The 15,630-nt window shown below is 38.2% G+C and overlaps 1 long non-coding RNA gene across 1 annotated transcript; it reads right to left on the reverse strand.

Annotated features, from left to right (window-relative positions):
- Window positions 1-253: 253 nt before the first annotated feature.
- Window positions 254-6,290, reverse strand: LOC128742221 (uncharacterized). The gene is made up of 5 exons (XR_008412250.1): window positions 6,161-6,290; window positions 5,561-5,702; window positions 5,358-5,502; window positions 5,111-5,297; window positions 254-501 (listed from the first exon to the last, which is right to left on the reverse strand). It is a non-coding gene; the product is annotated as an uncharacterized LOC128742221 (long non-coding RNA).
- Between the last annotated feature and the right edge of the window lie 9,340 nt (window positions 6,291-15,630).

Raw genomic sequence — 15,630 nt, forward strand, 5'->3', positions numbered from 1 at the left:
AAAGCATTCAGCATATGTTTTTGGACTATCTAGAATATTATAATTAATAAAGCACAACATGGTACACCTTTAAACATACATCTACACATATCATGCTCCCGCAATATGTGTACTGGAAGGTTGAAATCTGGCTGTTAAATAATACTCGCGTAAGATTCCGTTGCGTAGACAACACCGCTCAAAAAGCTATAGCTTGACAACTACGCAAATGGTAGATTTTAAGAATTTTATGAGTATATCCCTAAATCTTGCAGCTGAAAGCTCGTACTGGGGATCACCGAAGGGATTTTTTTCCACTGCCTGGAAAATTAACTTCGATGCTGGAGGAAAACTGCCTTTTCTATTTGCATTGTTCAGGTATTCAAGCTTAACGTTCTGTTCATTCTTCACAAAAACTGCAGTGTCCTTTTGTGATAGTGATAATCGATTTATAGCCGACAGTATCAAAAATTGATGACACATCAGTGTTCACTGTAGACAGTAGATCGCATAATATATTATCTGGAATAAAAAAAGTTATGAGTTGGTTTATAATATTGATTAATTTTTACAGAATGAGAAAAAAGTAATCCTTTTTTTAATAAGGAAAATTTAAATACAGCAATTTTTCAATATATTTTGTAAATAAAAATATTTTTAGCCTGACCCTGATTTTGCCATCAAATATATTCTGCAATTAGTTTCAATCACAATGTAAAATCAAATGCTTCCTAAATACACAATATAAACAAAACTACCAGCATACCAAACACAGCAAACAAAAATATCAAACTGTGATAAAAACTACAAGAACTTTATGTCGAAAGCTAATTTTTCTTCAAATATTTAAATTAAATATGAAAATATTATTTTAAAAATCGTGGTTACTTTGTATCAGTACTGAAGGAATCCGTTTGCAGCACGAGGTGGGGCAGTTAGAGCCAAGTCTGTCCAAGCCTGAGAGAAGGTGGTTGTGATAATGATGAAACAGTCCGTGCGGACAACGCTAGCGCCATAATGCGTTGATGATGATGAATTAATGAGGAAGAAGAGATGACACAACTTGACTCTATGCAGACCCGCTACAATTGTATAAGCAAAAACAATGAATGTACTTATCTTGATCTTCTCCTTCCTTTTGTTCATCCGATTCTCTGCATGTGTCAGTCTTGTTCCTATATTCGTAATAACTTAGAACCTACGTTGACTTCACGTCGTCCGCTCCAACGTCTTCAACCTATGGCTGATCCCTCGTTGCCCCCCACGACAACGTATACGGATCATCGTGAGAAGCAACGACAGAGATCAGACAAGGAAAACGAAAAGAAAAAGAAAAGGGGGAACTTTTAGTTAACATGTTGATTGCAACTTTTCGGGTTAGTAATATCACGAGGATTCTAAAATTCTGTCTGCCCATATCCTATGCTACTACTCTACTCGCTATAGGAAGGACGCTACTCATCTCTCTAACTACCCATGTCATCACGATCGGCAACACAGCGCTGTTCAACCACCTACGCTCATTAAAAGCCACAGCCGCTTCTTTACATGCCATCATTGCAGTATTGTAGCTGTTGGCGTTAATTTCCGAATATTTTGTGCGGATTATTATTCAAGAGCAATATTATTGCTCAGCACTATCGAGAAACTACTTGAACCTCGCTCGTATTATTCCTGGTGACAGTAAATGCTTATTTGTAGCGGTAGTCAACTGGTTTGTCGGTATGCTCTTCAGATATTCGTCAAATTGAAGAATTTCTGTAACTAAGAAGGATATGGCGGATCATGTAGAACAGTGATGGCCAAACTGCGGCCCTTCGTGATGTTTCGTGAGGCCCGCGGACTGATTTGCGCGATGGCTGACTTATGAATAATTTTTTTGATGACACAGGGGTCACTCAGTTTAATCGTAGTACCTCGTTGTAGATCTTATTAATAATTTTTGATGTTATTGCTCTCCGGTTTAAATCTTGTAGTGATTCCTGGAAATCGGTTTTTGTTGCCGCCTATTTTACATTTTGCTATGCGCAAGAATGGCCAGAAGTCACTCTTGGAACGATCTGATTTGGCCCACACCACACCTATGTCTGGGCATGGGCACCACTGATGTAGAACTTCACTTGGAGATATGTATATATGCCGTGTTAAGTGCAAACTGTTACTGAAGCAAACTTAATAAGATGTTAGCGAAGTTGACAACCCTCTGTGAGGATGGTATTGAAGCGAAAAAATCCGAATTCCATGGCCATATTTTAAGCACTATGACCATCTTTTAAAAAGTGGGAATGATGGTATATTGAGGATAGCCTTCCGCTATCCTTTGAATCAGCCAAAGAATGGAATACCTACCTGCTTTTACTTGAAGAGATATACTCCAAAAAGATCTAGGTAGAAGGTCCAAAAACTGCTTCCAAAATTGAGCTCTCCGACGAAAACTTAATGACTGCTAGTTTCCCGTTAAGGAAAAAATCTGGATTAATCCGGGTTCAGCTGCAAAACACAATAACAAGTCCATCATCCGGCGAAACAGTTTTTACCGACACACTTGGTATGTTGTCTAAGCCGGAGGTTTCTGTTTCTGTTTCTGTTTGCAGCACGAGGTGGGGCAGTTAGAGCCAAGTCTGTCCAGGGCTGAGATAAGGTGGTTGTGATAATGATAAAAGAATCCTTGCGGATAACGCTAGCGCCATAATGCGTTGGTGATTATGGATTAATGAGGAGGAAGAAAAGTGACAGAACTTGGCTCGTTATAATTGTGTACTTGGTGAATATAGAATAAGATGGCTTGTACTTATCTTGTTTTCTCCTTCCTTTGTTTGTTTCCTCGTCTTGTTCGTAGTCGATCTTAATTAAGCTCAAAGCAGGCTCCACGCCGGCCGTCCTCTCCATCGTTGTCACCAGTGCAGTCATCTGTGGCCGATCTCTTGCCTCCCCTCACGACAACATTGTTGCCGTGAGAAGAAGCGATAGAGATCAGGCAGTGAAAGAAAAGAAAAGAAAGAAGAAATTTTTAATCAACATGTTGATCGCAATTTTCGAGTTAGTAATATCACCAGAATTCTATGTCTGTCCATCACCTATGCTACTACCGACTAACTACTCGCTAGGATGGACGCTACTCATCTCCCAAATACCCATGTCATCACGATTGACCCAGCGCTGTTCAACAACCTATGCTCATTAAAAGCCACAGCCGCCTCTTTATCTACCATCTTTGCAGTATTGTAGCTGATGGCGTAAATTTTCGAATATTTTGTGCGGAATATTATTCAAGAGCAATATTATCGCTCAGAACTATCGAAAAACTACTTGAACTTCCGAAAAATAGAGCAGATGTGATATAATGGGGACTGGTACTCGCTTGTATTATTCCCGGTGGTATTAATTGCATATTTGTAGCGGAAGTCAACCGATTTGTCGGTATGCTCTTCAGACCGTGGTCTGAATGATTCTGTAACTAAGAAGGGATGAGGTGGATCAAGTAGAACTTCACTTGGAGATATGTATATATGCCGTGTTAAGTCTTAAGTGCAAGCTGTCACTGAAGCAAGACTTAATAAGATGTTAACGACGTTGATAATTCTGTGAGGATGGTATTGAATCGAAAAAAAATCCTCATACCATGGCCATATATTATGTACTATGACCCTATTTTAGGAAGTGGGAATGATGGTATATTAAGGACAGCCCTTCGCTATCGCTTGAATCAGCCAGAGAATCGAATACCTGTTTTTACTTGAAGAAATTTTAACTCTAAAAAGATTTGGTTAGAAATGTAATTTCAGTTGAAGTCTGCCAGCATTGGGCAATGGACAGAACAAAAAAAATATATATCGAGGCTATAAAGCTTTTCGAGAGATCCACTAAGTCCGACCGCGACGACAGCCGCAAGAATGGAGAGGAGCAGGCCGCCGGTGAGTTGCCACCGTTCGACTTGATGGACTCTCCGACAGAGGCTCATCAGCATTAGGAGGGCCCTTGGGAGACAAACAGCGTCATTTATGATCATTTTATGTTGTTAGTTGAATACCGTTAACGCGGTTAGTCACAAGACATGCAAATCATTCTAATAAAGGAGGGAAATAAGAAAAAAATAATTATAATTAATTACATCCAAAACAATACATTAGAGGTGACAGTAACAACAACGATAGCAATATTAGTAATAACATAGGAAACTGACACAGGAAACACAGCTACTGACTATAACTTCCTGCCCATTATCAATTGTAGTTTGGCAGCATAAGCATAAGAAAAAATTCCGACTCATTATAGAACACTCAAACATATATTCATTCGTACCTATACACTCATGCACACTCATACATGCATACTACACATGTATACATGTACGTGTGTGTATATTTTCAGTGCTGTGCTGTCCATAATCGCATAACAGCCACAAATTCTATGGCAATCTCATAGAAAATGTCTCGATTACGCAAATAAAGACATCACATCATTTTTGAAAACTCGTTCGTTCTAACTAGCGATAAATTTTAATTTTCATGAGTAAGTAAAAATCTCATGAATGGTGGGTAGGATTTGGTTTCAGTTTTCTAGAGAAATTTCTGTGCATACCAGCAATTCATCTAGGGAACTGAGTAAGCCCTCCCGGTGCTTCGGCCTGAACGGATTTGATTTTAAATCAAATCCGTTCAATTCCGCTCCATTCCGCTTTACGAGACACATACTACACGTAAAGGTAAATTATGCAATACTACATACTACACATATATCTAACTTAAACTATATTACATTCTACATGCGGAACTAAGCTATAGGATGATGCCGAAGAACACGACAAACCACCTACCCATGGGAGGGTATGTTGTCTAAGCCGGAGGTTACCAATATATTCGATAAAGATCCCTTTGGCTGCGCATATATTTGCTTGTTTTTCGCCAGGAAAGGAGTGTCAATATCCGACTTTATTTTTTCGTGCCGAAACCTGAAAATTTACTCAAATGCAAAGCTTCATGGTCGGCTCATGCAATCCATTCGGTTTTGGTAAATAAAAAGTTTCGACAGAAAAAGAAGCTCTAGATCGAGGCCGGATATTTTTTAACAGACCTTGTAAAAATTCTAATCCAAGGTCTAATCTTTTAGTCTAACTGTTAGTTATACTTACTGTGCTTGTTCACGTAACACCTTCACCATGCAATCGCTTTTTCCGGAAATGTCACAAAAAATGCCCCGTCAGAACTGAATGCCAATAATGAAACGTGATGTAGAGTGACGTTTATAAACACAACTCCAAGATGCGTCATTTGTTGGAGTTTTGGAATTACAATATGCCTCAATTCCGATCTTGACCGCTAAAAAAATAGGACGTTGATAGGAAAGTGAAAACATTTTAAAATTTTCGGTAAACTTACTAGCAGGTTCATCGCCGTCTTGCTTTGTTAGACGCACTTGCCCCAATTGTAGAACTGTTTCGCTCGATAGTAAGCGTGCTCCTTCAAGATTCCAAGGCAATCGGGTAATCTTTGAGTAGCTTGTAAGCTACTGGTTTGAGCTCACCTGAAAAATAAAACGTTTAATGAAATGACACGCTTAGAAAATATTTGGTTAAGATTACTTGTACTGTGATCCGTGCGTAGAAAAACGGTGATTATGAGTTAATGGTATCGAAAATGCACACTTTATCCTCCTATGCTTCAGCTATCTTGCTCGTATCTCCAGATGACAAAGTTGCACCTCTTATGCTGCCTGTTTGAATTCTTTAAGTCCATTATAAAGTAGTATTGATAAGAAATATGTTGGGCAAAAATTGGACAGACACTTATTTCTCCATTAACCCTTTATAAGGCCGTGGCAATTATATTGCCACCAACGAAAAATTTGTTTTTTTTTCCCTTTTCAACGACGTATAGCAGTCGGCTTTTTTTACTTTTCTGTTCTCTCACCTTCGCTAAGTCTATATTTTTGGCCTAATATCAAGAATTTTCAGTTTGCCTGAATCTTCATTTCTCGCATTAAGCATTTATTCTTCCCAACAGAAAAGAAAAATATTTGTTTTGTGTCTATTATGACATCAATATAATTATAGAAGCAAAATAAAAAATTTTTGTTGGTGGCAATATAGTTGCCACTGCCTTATAAAGGGTTAAATGCAATTTTTAAGTGTTACTTTTGAACTAACATGTAATAGGATTAAATGTTGATGAATTCGCCCCACCTTTCAACTTGGCCCGGAATGTTGGGCTCCTTTGTTTGCTAGTGCTAGTGGCGGAGCTCTTGGCAAGAACAGATTTCATTGTACAGTCATCCGGCCTCCTTGCGGATGACACCAATGAACGTTGTAATAAAAAACGACGTGCTGTTTCCTGAAAAATAACAGTCTTATCTTCTCAAAATATAGAGGTATTTAATATATTTTTATTCTTACTTGTGGATTGCAGTCAATCGCTCTACCATTTTGCCGTTACAAATTTTGACTTTTTATAGCTTTTTCTCCTTTTGACGTTTCTCGACATCACGTACATGTTATGTGATAAACACATGAAATTGAGGTGATATTCATCTCAATGTTACCGTAGTCAGGTGGAAAAGGTTGTAGCTTCATGAAAATGAATTTATGTGATTTTTCAGGTAACTAAGGCTGTGAACCATTTCGCGAAATTTTTAACTTTTTGGTTAAAATTTGACAGTTCGATGGTTATTTCTCCTTGAGTGGTTAAAATCAGTTCAGAATGTGAACCATTTCATATTTGACGGATTGATAGTTTTTTTTTGCTCAATGAGAGCATATAAGGTGAGGATTAAAATATTGTTTTTTCTGTCCGAGTTAAAATCGGAGGAATTTTTGATGTTCATTTGCTTTTTTTGATAGATAAAATTCATCTCATTTCAATCCGGGTTGTTTGAACAAATTTGTAATGCGATAAGCATCCATACCAATGTAAAACAAATCTATCGAAAAATCAGCGAAACTTGTCGAAGCTCTCTTCCTCACCTGTGCATATCTCATTGGCTCTCAGAACTTGGTTAAAACTAACCATGCTCCCGAGCAGGGTTATTTTCGGAAAACCATCGAACTGTCAAATTTTAACCAAAAAGTTAAAAATTTCGCGAAATGGTTCACAGCCTAAATTTTTAACTTTTTGGTTAAAATTTGACAGTTCGATGGTTTGTCGAAAATAACCCTGCTCGGGAGCATGGTTAGTTTTGACCAAGGTTTTGACAGTTCGATGGTTCGCTTCAGAGCCAATGAGATATGCACAGGTGAGGAAGAGAGCTTCGACGTGTTTCACTGATTTTTCGTTGGATTTTTTTTACATTGGTATGGATGCTTATCGCATAATAAATTTGTTCAAACAATTTGGGTTGAAATGAGATGAATTTTAGCTATCAAATAAAAGCAAATGAACATCAAAAATTCATCCAATTCTAACTCGGACAGAATAAACAATATTTTCATCCTCACCTTATATGCTCTCATTGAGCAAAAATAACTATCAATCCGTCAAATACGAAATGGTTCGCATTCTGAACTGATTTTAACCACTCAAGGAGAAATAACCATCGAACTGTCAAATTTTAACCAAAAAGTTAAAAATTTCGCGAAATGGTTCACAGCCTAAAATGTGAATATTATTTTGAGTGATAATTTTCCTTGCAATTGACAATATTACGCAGTGATTTTCGGAGGTTTTGAATTGTGTTTGCGGTCACAGTGTTGAACGCAAAATATTGAGGAAGAGTTCATAATGTTTGATGTACCGCTGCTGCTGGTAAGTTGTTTCCTTCCTTTGGATTTTATTTTTTCGATCTTTCACGTCCCATTTCTGTTATAGTTGCTATTGGTGCCGTCCGCTGCACCGCTTTTCCTGAGCCTGTCTGCCCGTAACCAACTAGTCAGAGCCGGCTATCGTCTGTTTCCTGCTAGAGGAGTCAGTATTCCAGCATCACGTAATTGATCGCACCTTCGAAATAACAAAAACAATGGGTATGGATGAGCTTGCTGCTGCTTTGCATCATGTAAATATAGGAACTCATTGAACTACCACATTATTCTTTAAAGCAAAAACCGAGGCAAAAACTTATATGTACATATTTACTTTGCAGGAAAGTGAAGAGTAAAAACAATCCTTAATCGTTTCAACAGTTGCTAACAGAATTCTTTATTGTTCGGAATATACAACATGGCTTGACGGACACGGAACTGGTTGCTGCTCGGTGCCATATAGGTAGATTTTTGTTTATTAAGTTATCTATATTTTCAGACTCAATTGTAGCAATTATTACGAAGCCGCATTTTCTTATTTTGTATATATCTAGAAGGAGTAATTTGCTTTAATTAGCAGGGCTTTCAAAGTTTTTAGATAAGGATTTATAGTCTTTTTTAAAAAATGGGGCACTTTTTTATTTGTTATTTTATGTTGCGGGGTTGAGGTGCGTTCACCAAAATTTCTTCACTGCTAGGGAAGATTAGAGATATGTGTTCCAAATTATAATTAGTCTTCTCACAAATGGAAGCAAATTTGGCATGTGATGGTTTACGATGCAGGATTTTTTTTGGTGAATTGAGACCCCCTATGCAATTCTTAAGGCGGCGGTTCACTATACGATACTTATACGGAATATATAATACTTCGGCGGAACTATACTTAGGTCAGGAGAAGGGTCTTCATTTATCACATCAAAGACGAATTGATTGGTATTATTTAGAGTAAGCGCTAACCTTCCGGATATATCCGGTTAGTACGTTCTCTAATCAATGCAGTTATAAGACTGAAGTTTATTGAGTAAAACCGGTTAATATTTTTTGAAACGATGGTTCTACAATTGATGAAGGGAATGTAATAAAGAAGGATTTTTTTGAATGGAGGGGAAAGAGTATAAAGGTGAGAGGAGGGTTTTTTTTTGTATGGGCTTATCACTCTGACCACAACATTATTGATTACATTACATCAGGGGGGTTATTGCTAGCTACGCGTAAAAAGTTGTCTTTTGGATTTTTCGTCAACATTTAACGTAGAAAATTAGATATGAGACCCGTTATATGGTTTTATATGTATTTCTAAAAAAGGAGGTTGAAGGAAACAAACGGTCTGGTATTCCAACAGTAGTTCAACTATGTTTTCGGAGAGGAGAACGGCAAAAATGTATCGATTATTAACTAAATCTTCTACACTGAGAAAACTTTTCGTATAGTTTCTATGTGTTTCACACATAGATTTTTTCCATGTGTCAAGTAAATGAACTTTATGTGCCAAACAGTTACCATTTATGTGTTTTTAAAATTTACCTTTAAAATTTGCACATACTATTCATATGCATATAATTTTCATGTGTACTGCTGGGCAGATTGTGTTTATATGTGGCACATAATAATCATAAGGATTTTCATATGGAAATTTTCCATTAGTTATGTGCGGATTATTTTGAGTGTATATAAAAATGGATTTCTGTCTGTCTGTCGGGATGTTCCTTATAGAATCAAAAACTGCTGAACCAATCGGCATGAAAATTTGCATGTAGAGGTTTTTGGGGCCAGGAAAGATTTTAGTGATGGTTAGAGACCCCTCCCCCCACTAAGAGGGGGGCCTCCCATGCAAATGAAACCCAAATTTCTGCATAACTCGAGAACTAATCAAGCCAATTGAACAAAATTTGGCATGCGGGTGTTTTTGGTGACAAGAAATTATTCTATGGTAAATTGGGACCCCTCCCCTCTTTAGAAAGGGACTTTTAGAATGACTCCTCTCTCTTTTAAGAGGGGGGGGGGGTTTCCATACACATGAAATACAAATTTCTTCATAACTCCAGAACTAATCAAGCAAATGGAACCAAGCTTGGCATGTGGGTGTTTTTGGAGTCAAAATTTTTTTCTATGATGAATTGGGACCCCTCCCCTCTTTAGCAGGGGGGCTCCTATACAAATGAAATACAAATTTTCTCATAACTCGAGAACTAATCAAGCAAACGGAACAAAATTTGGCATGTGAAAGTTTTCGAGGGCAACAATATTTTCTATGGTGAATTAGGACCCCTCCCCACTTTAAGAGAGGGGGCTCCTATACAAACGAAATACAAATTTAATCAACTCGAGAACTAATCCAGCAAATAAAACCAAATTTGGCATGTGGAGGCTTTTGGAGGCAAGAATATTTTCTATGGTGAATTAGGACACCTCCCCACTTTAAGAGGGGGGGGGGGCTTCTACACAAATGAAATACAAATTTCCTCATAATTTGAGAACTCATTAAGCAAATGGAACCATATTTGGCATGTGTGTGTTTTTGGAGGCAACCATTTTTCCTATGATGAATTAGGAACCCTTACCTTTTTAGGAGGGGGGGGGGCTCCCACACAAACGAAATTCAAATTTCCTCTTAACTCTAGAACTAACCAAGCAAATGGAACCAAATTTAGCATGTTGGTGTTTTTGTAGGCAAGAATATTTTCTATGGTGAGTTAGGACCCCTCCCCACTTTAGGAGGAGGGGCTCCTATGCAAATGAAAAACAAATTTCCTCATAATTCGAGAACTAATCAAGCAAATGGAACCAAATTTGACATGTAAGTGGTTTTGGAGGCAAGATTTTTTTCTATGTTGAATTGAGACCCCTCTCCTCTTTAGAAAGCGAGTTATGACCCATCTCCCCTTTAAGAGGGGGGCTTTCATACAAATGAAATGCAAATTTCCTCTTATCTCGAGAACTAATCAAGCAAACGGAACAAAATTTGGCATGTGAAAGTTTTCGAGGGCAACAATATTTTCTATGGTGAATTAGGACCCCTCCCCACTTTAAGAGAGGGGGCTCCTATACAAACGAAAAACAAATTTAATCAACTCGAGAACTAATCCAGCAAATAAAACCAAATTTGGCATGTGGGTGCTTTGGAGGCAAGAATTTTTTCTATGATGAATTAGGACCCCTCCCCACTTTAGGAGGAGGGGGGCTCCTATACAAATGAAATACAAATTTCCTCATAACTCGAGAACTAATCAAGCAAATAGAACCAAATTTTGCATGTGGAGGCTTTTGGGGGCAAGAATATTTTCTATGGTGAGTTAGGATCCCTCCCCACTTTAGGAGGAGGGGCTCCTATGCAAATGAAAAACAAATTTCCTCATAATTCGAGAACTAATCAAGCAAATCGAACCAAATTTGACATGTAAGTGGTTTTGGAGGCAAGATTTTTTTCTATGGTGAATTGAGACCCCTCTTCTCTTTAGAAAGCGAGTTATGAGCCATCTCCCCTTTAAGAGGGTGGGCTTCCATACAAATGAAATGCAAATTTTCTCTTATCTCGAGAGCTAATCAAGTAAATGGAACAAAATTTGGCATGTGGGGCTTTTAGGGGGCAGAAATTTTTTCTATGATGAATTAAGACCCCTGCCCTGTTTAGGAGGGGGGCTTCTATACAAATGAAATTTAAATTTCCTTATAACTTGAGAACTAATCAAGCAAATGGAACCAAATTTGGCATGTGGGAGATTTTGGAGTCTTGATTTTATCTTATGATAGTTAGAGACCTGTCACCTCTGTGGTAGGGAGATATGGACTCATACAAATAAAACAGAAATTTTTGCGAAACTCAAAAACTAATCGAACTCGAGAAATTCGAGACTCTTCCATAAAACATTAGTCATTAACAAGACCACAAAAACTATCTATAGTAACTCTAGATCATTCAGGATGAGACGGCCGCGAGTGCTGCCGGCAACCCGCCGTCGGAAGCGCCGCCCACTGTGGGGAGGCAACTCCCCGCAGAAATCACTACTGTCTAGGTTTATTTGTTTTCCTAGGCCTACCTGGGTTTCCTGGAACGAGCGACAGCGAGTAAGGAGAGGATCGCGAAATGGTACTTTCCACAAAAAAGTTTTCCGTGAAATGGTACATTCCGCTTAAGGTTTTTCGCAAAATGATATTCGGCGAAATGTTGTACAATCATGGCGAATATTACTATCTGCTTTCTGGCTATGCAATGAGGGGACAGGGGAGTTGTTTTCTACTTTACTGTGAGGAAAAATTGCAAATTTGTATATTAAACTACCCATTCCTGGTAACTAATAAGCCTTAACGTAAGCAGCAAATCAGCGTATCTGGCATTTTATACTGCACGTTATTGTATGTTAGCTTTTTGACTGCATAGGTGTTGTAAATTGGCATCCAAAATTGTATTTAAATTCTTCGTGTTGGTAATTAGCTGTAAATTAGCATTGTCAGCACTATAAGAAGGTTATCAGTAAAGTAGCAGTATATTTTGCCAAAATAGCATTTAAGGCGACTTAAATGCTTATTGGCTTATATTTGAATAGCATTGGTGAAGCTTATTGGTTAGCTGGGATGCTTTCATAGTTACGTAACTGCCAAAATGAATCATCTAAGGTTGAACTCCTCAGAAACTTGCAAAACTCGGGATTGTGACAAAGATCATCCGTGATTCATGATTTATGTACAACACAGGTTAATTTGTGGCAATACGAAGTTTGTCGGGTCAGCTAGTATATATATATATATATATATATATATATATATATATATATATATATATATATATATATATATATATATATATAAATATATGTATATATGTGTGTTCACGAACAAACACAATAAAACCTTGATACTTGAAACATTAAAACGTAATTTAAACGTGGAAGCACAGCCTTTATTGACTTGCATACAATTAAATAAAAAAAGGGAAAAGTAGATATAGTATCGTAATATATTATAGATTCATAGTCTTCTAATCTAGTATGCATAGCTCCTGGTATATACAATAATTGACAGAAATTGGAAGCATTACGACCAGTTGTTGTGACTCCTATTTTTTGTGGCTGGAAGGTGCATGGGTCGAACCAAGCTATAATCTGATATTATAACCAGATTCGAACCCGCCACAATGTGGCTCACTGGTACCCGTGTACCTATAAACCACAGAGGCGCTGGACTCCAAAAAATTAACTTTGCTAAATATCGGAACCTTATCTTTTCTCTTAGCGAGCATTCAGCTTATCGCATGCCTATAATGGCGGCTGGTGGGTACAATTTTCCTTGGAGAGGATTTACAAGAAAAACCTCACATAGCCTAACCGTAAGGAGTTTATCCAGGAAATGGAGAATTGTTTTTAGTTAAAAGCTATTTTGGTTGAAATTGAGGGTTCATCAGACAAAAAAATCAAATAGAAATAATAGAAGACAAATGTACGTTGTATGTTCGAATCTCAGCTGGGAAAGGCTGTTAGAGCCCATAGAATCGAGTCTCGTCGAGACGCGGCGTGCGGGCTGCTGACAACTTATCCTGCATGATTTTCAACATCGCTCTTAAGGTGATCCGACGAATATATATCGTAACAAGAGGTTTGATTTTCAGTAAAGGTAGCAAACTTCTTGGTTACGCAGGTGACTAGGATAGTAATGCCAGAAAATTTGCCACAGCGAAGGCCATCTGCGCTAAACTGAAAGCAGAGGTTAGGACGATTGAGCTTAAAATAAACGAAGACCAAATGCCTTTTTCACGGACGGTAATCGTTGACGGCGACAAAACGCTGCGATTAAGAGGCATAGGTCACCGTACGAACCTGGCAATGTACAAACCCCCTATTAGATCCCTATTAAACCATGCTCACGGAGGACTTACGCGCCTTTGCTGACGGCATTTGGCAAAGTAAAAGATGAAAGCGAAGAGTGGCGAGGGTGGATGAATCAAGTGCAACCAACAAAGGGCGAAAGTCGGTAAAATATCAGTGAACCGGTATCAGTATCTTTGGCTCGAGCTGCAAGTTCCTCACAATCATGTGGAAGACTTGATCAGTGAACCGGACACGTTGTAAGGAAAACGGTTCTGTACAACCCCACCGGCATCGACACAGATGGCCTCAACGTGCGAGATGACTCGTCCAGGTTCAATGCAACATTTTTTATTTCTTTAGTAAAAAACTGCGACTTGGGAAATGGGCGACGAGTAACCGAAGAGCGAGTTGAATGGAGCTTAGAACAGCACGAGCCACCCCGACTCTAAGCTGCTGACGACGCCGAGAGGATCGTACAACTAGACCCGTACATTTTCCTGCACTCTAAACAGCTGGCTTTGAAATTTTAAGCATGAAAGTGTAGAACAAATTTTCTTCTGGGAATTGGTTTAATCCCCAACCCCCGCCCCTCTCCGTCGCTACACCCATGCCTCATTGTCATACTTCATATTATAGGGCAGTTCGGTTTGTCATTTTGAATTTCTAAATGACATTCGATATTCATTTTTACTCTACCAGTATCATTCAGCACATAAAATCGGCTACTCTATAAACATACTCACTGGTTTGGTATAGCACTATGATGGACCATTTACAAATTACGTAAGGAACTTTAGTGGAAGAGGGAGGGTATGCATCGGTATGTTACAAACCGGCGACCTACATTTGCGTTATGAAATTTTTGAATAGTGACTAAGGCTGTTTGGAACAGCGCCACATTAAGTTCTATAAAGTTTACTTTTTGTTGACATTTTTGTTTCAGATATATTCAAGATAATATTTGAGTGATCATTTTACCCGTTAATACTAGTTGTGATTGTTTTAGAACATGCTTCCTAAAAACGGCCAGCACTAATTTCTCTGGAGAGAATTCAATACCTAGATAAAGCTGCGTTAAAACGCCTAACGGACTTCGCAGCCAATCGTCAAAACACAGGAAAATTGCGGAGCTAGTCCTAAATTCTTCCAGTCGAGATTCGAATATGCGATGACTGATTTGTTGGACCAGCGTCATGCATTTAGTCCAGCCGGAAAGCTATGTTTACGACTAGTAGGACGCAAATCTGAATCGCAACAGAAGTGACGAGAATTGGGATAATCTGGAAACTATAACAAAGCTCGATGAAGGTAAGTGTTCGAAACAATATCTGGCAAATTTTGGTACGTTCTAAATAATTTGGTTTGTTTCAGTTAGTTTACAAAACAAATCCAGCTTGTTAAAAGTGGACGGCAAAATAAAGTTCATAACAGGGAAGACATCCACACCGATTTCGCTCCTTGGTGGAAGATTTGGTGCAATAGCTGTGTAATCAGTCAGACGATTTTTCGAAAATCTGATAATGATTGAATGATATTAATTTAATCAACGAAACATACTCTATTGGAGAGTTCGAGATGATGCGCAGCTATTATATAAAGTCCCTATTATCGTTCGACTGGATTTCATTGCCGAGGATTGTTTGGCAAAGTTTACTCGAAAAATAATTTAAACAAAATTTAGACGATCAAAATATATCGTTCAGACATATGGCTGTGGTGGAAATACTGACTCTCGAAACATGACAAGTGATGGGTTCAATGGAGATATGGAGTTTGCAGGTAGGTTAAATTGTTTTATTATTAAATTCAGTTTTACACTAGCAGTTTCTTTTACAGTTGTAATCGCATTGTGGAGAAGCCTCGTTATATGACACGTCCAAGTGTTAGAAAGATACAGATGAGGATACCCATGAAGTCCCATCCGATCCATATCCTGACTATGTTGTGACATTTTACACTGCAAGAATACTACCAACTCGCTAGACTGCGTTTACAAGAATTTCATCTGAACTTGGGTTGTAAATTACTGAGACACTTTGAAAGGAATTTAGCACCGGTCAGTATAAGGTCACCAAGGTGTCGCGTGTTTGGCATCTCTCAAGACACAGCTGGAATGGATTG

Source organism: Sabethes cyaneus, chromosome 1 (genome assembly GCF_943734655.1).
Source record: "Sabethes cyaneus chromosome 1, idSabCyanKW18_F2, whole genome shotgun sequence".
In the NCBI taxonomy this organism is placed as follows: domain Eukaryota; kingdom Metazoa; phylum Arthropoda; class Insecta; order Diptera; family Culicidae; genus Sabethes; species Sabethes cyaneus.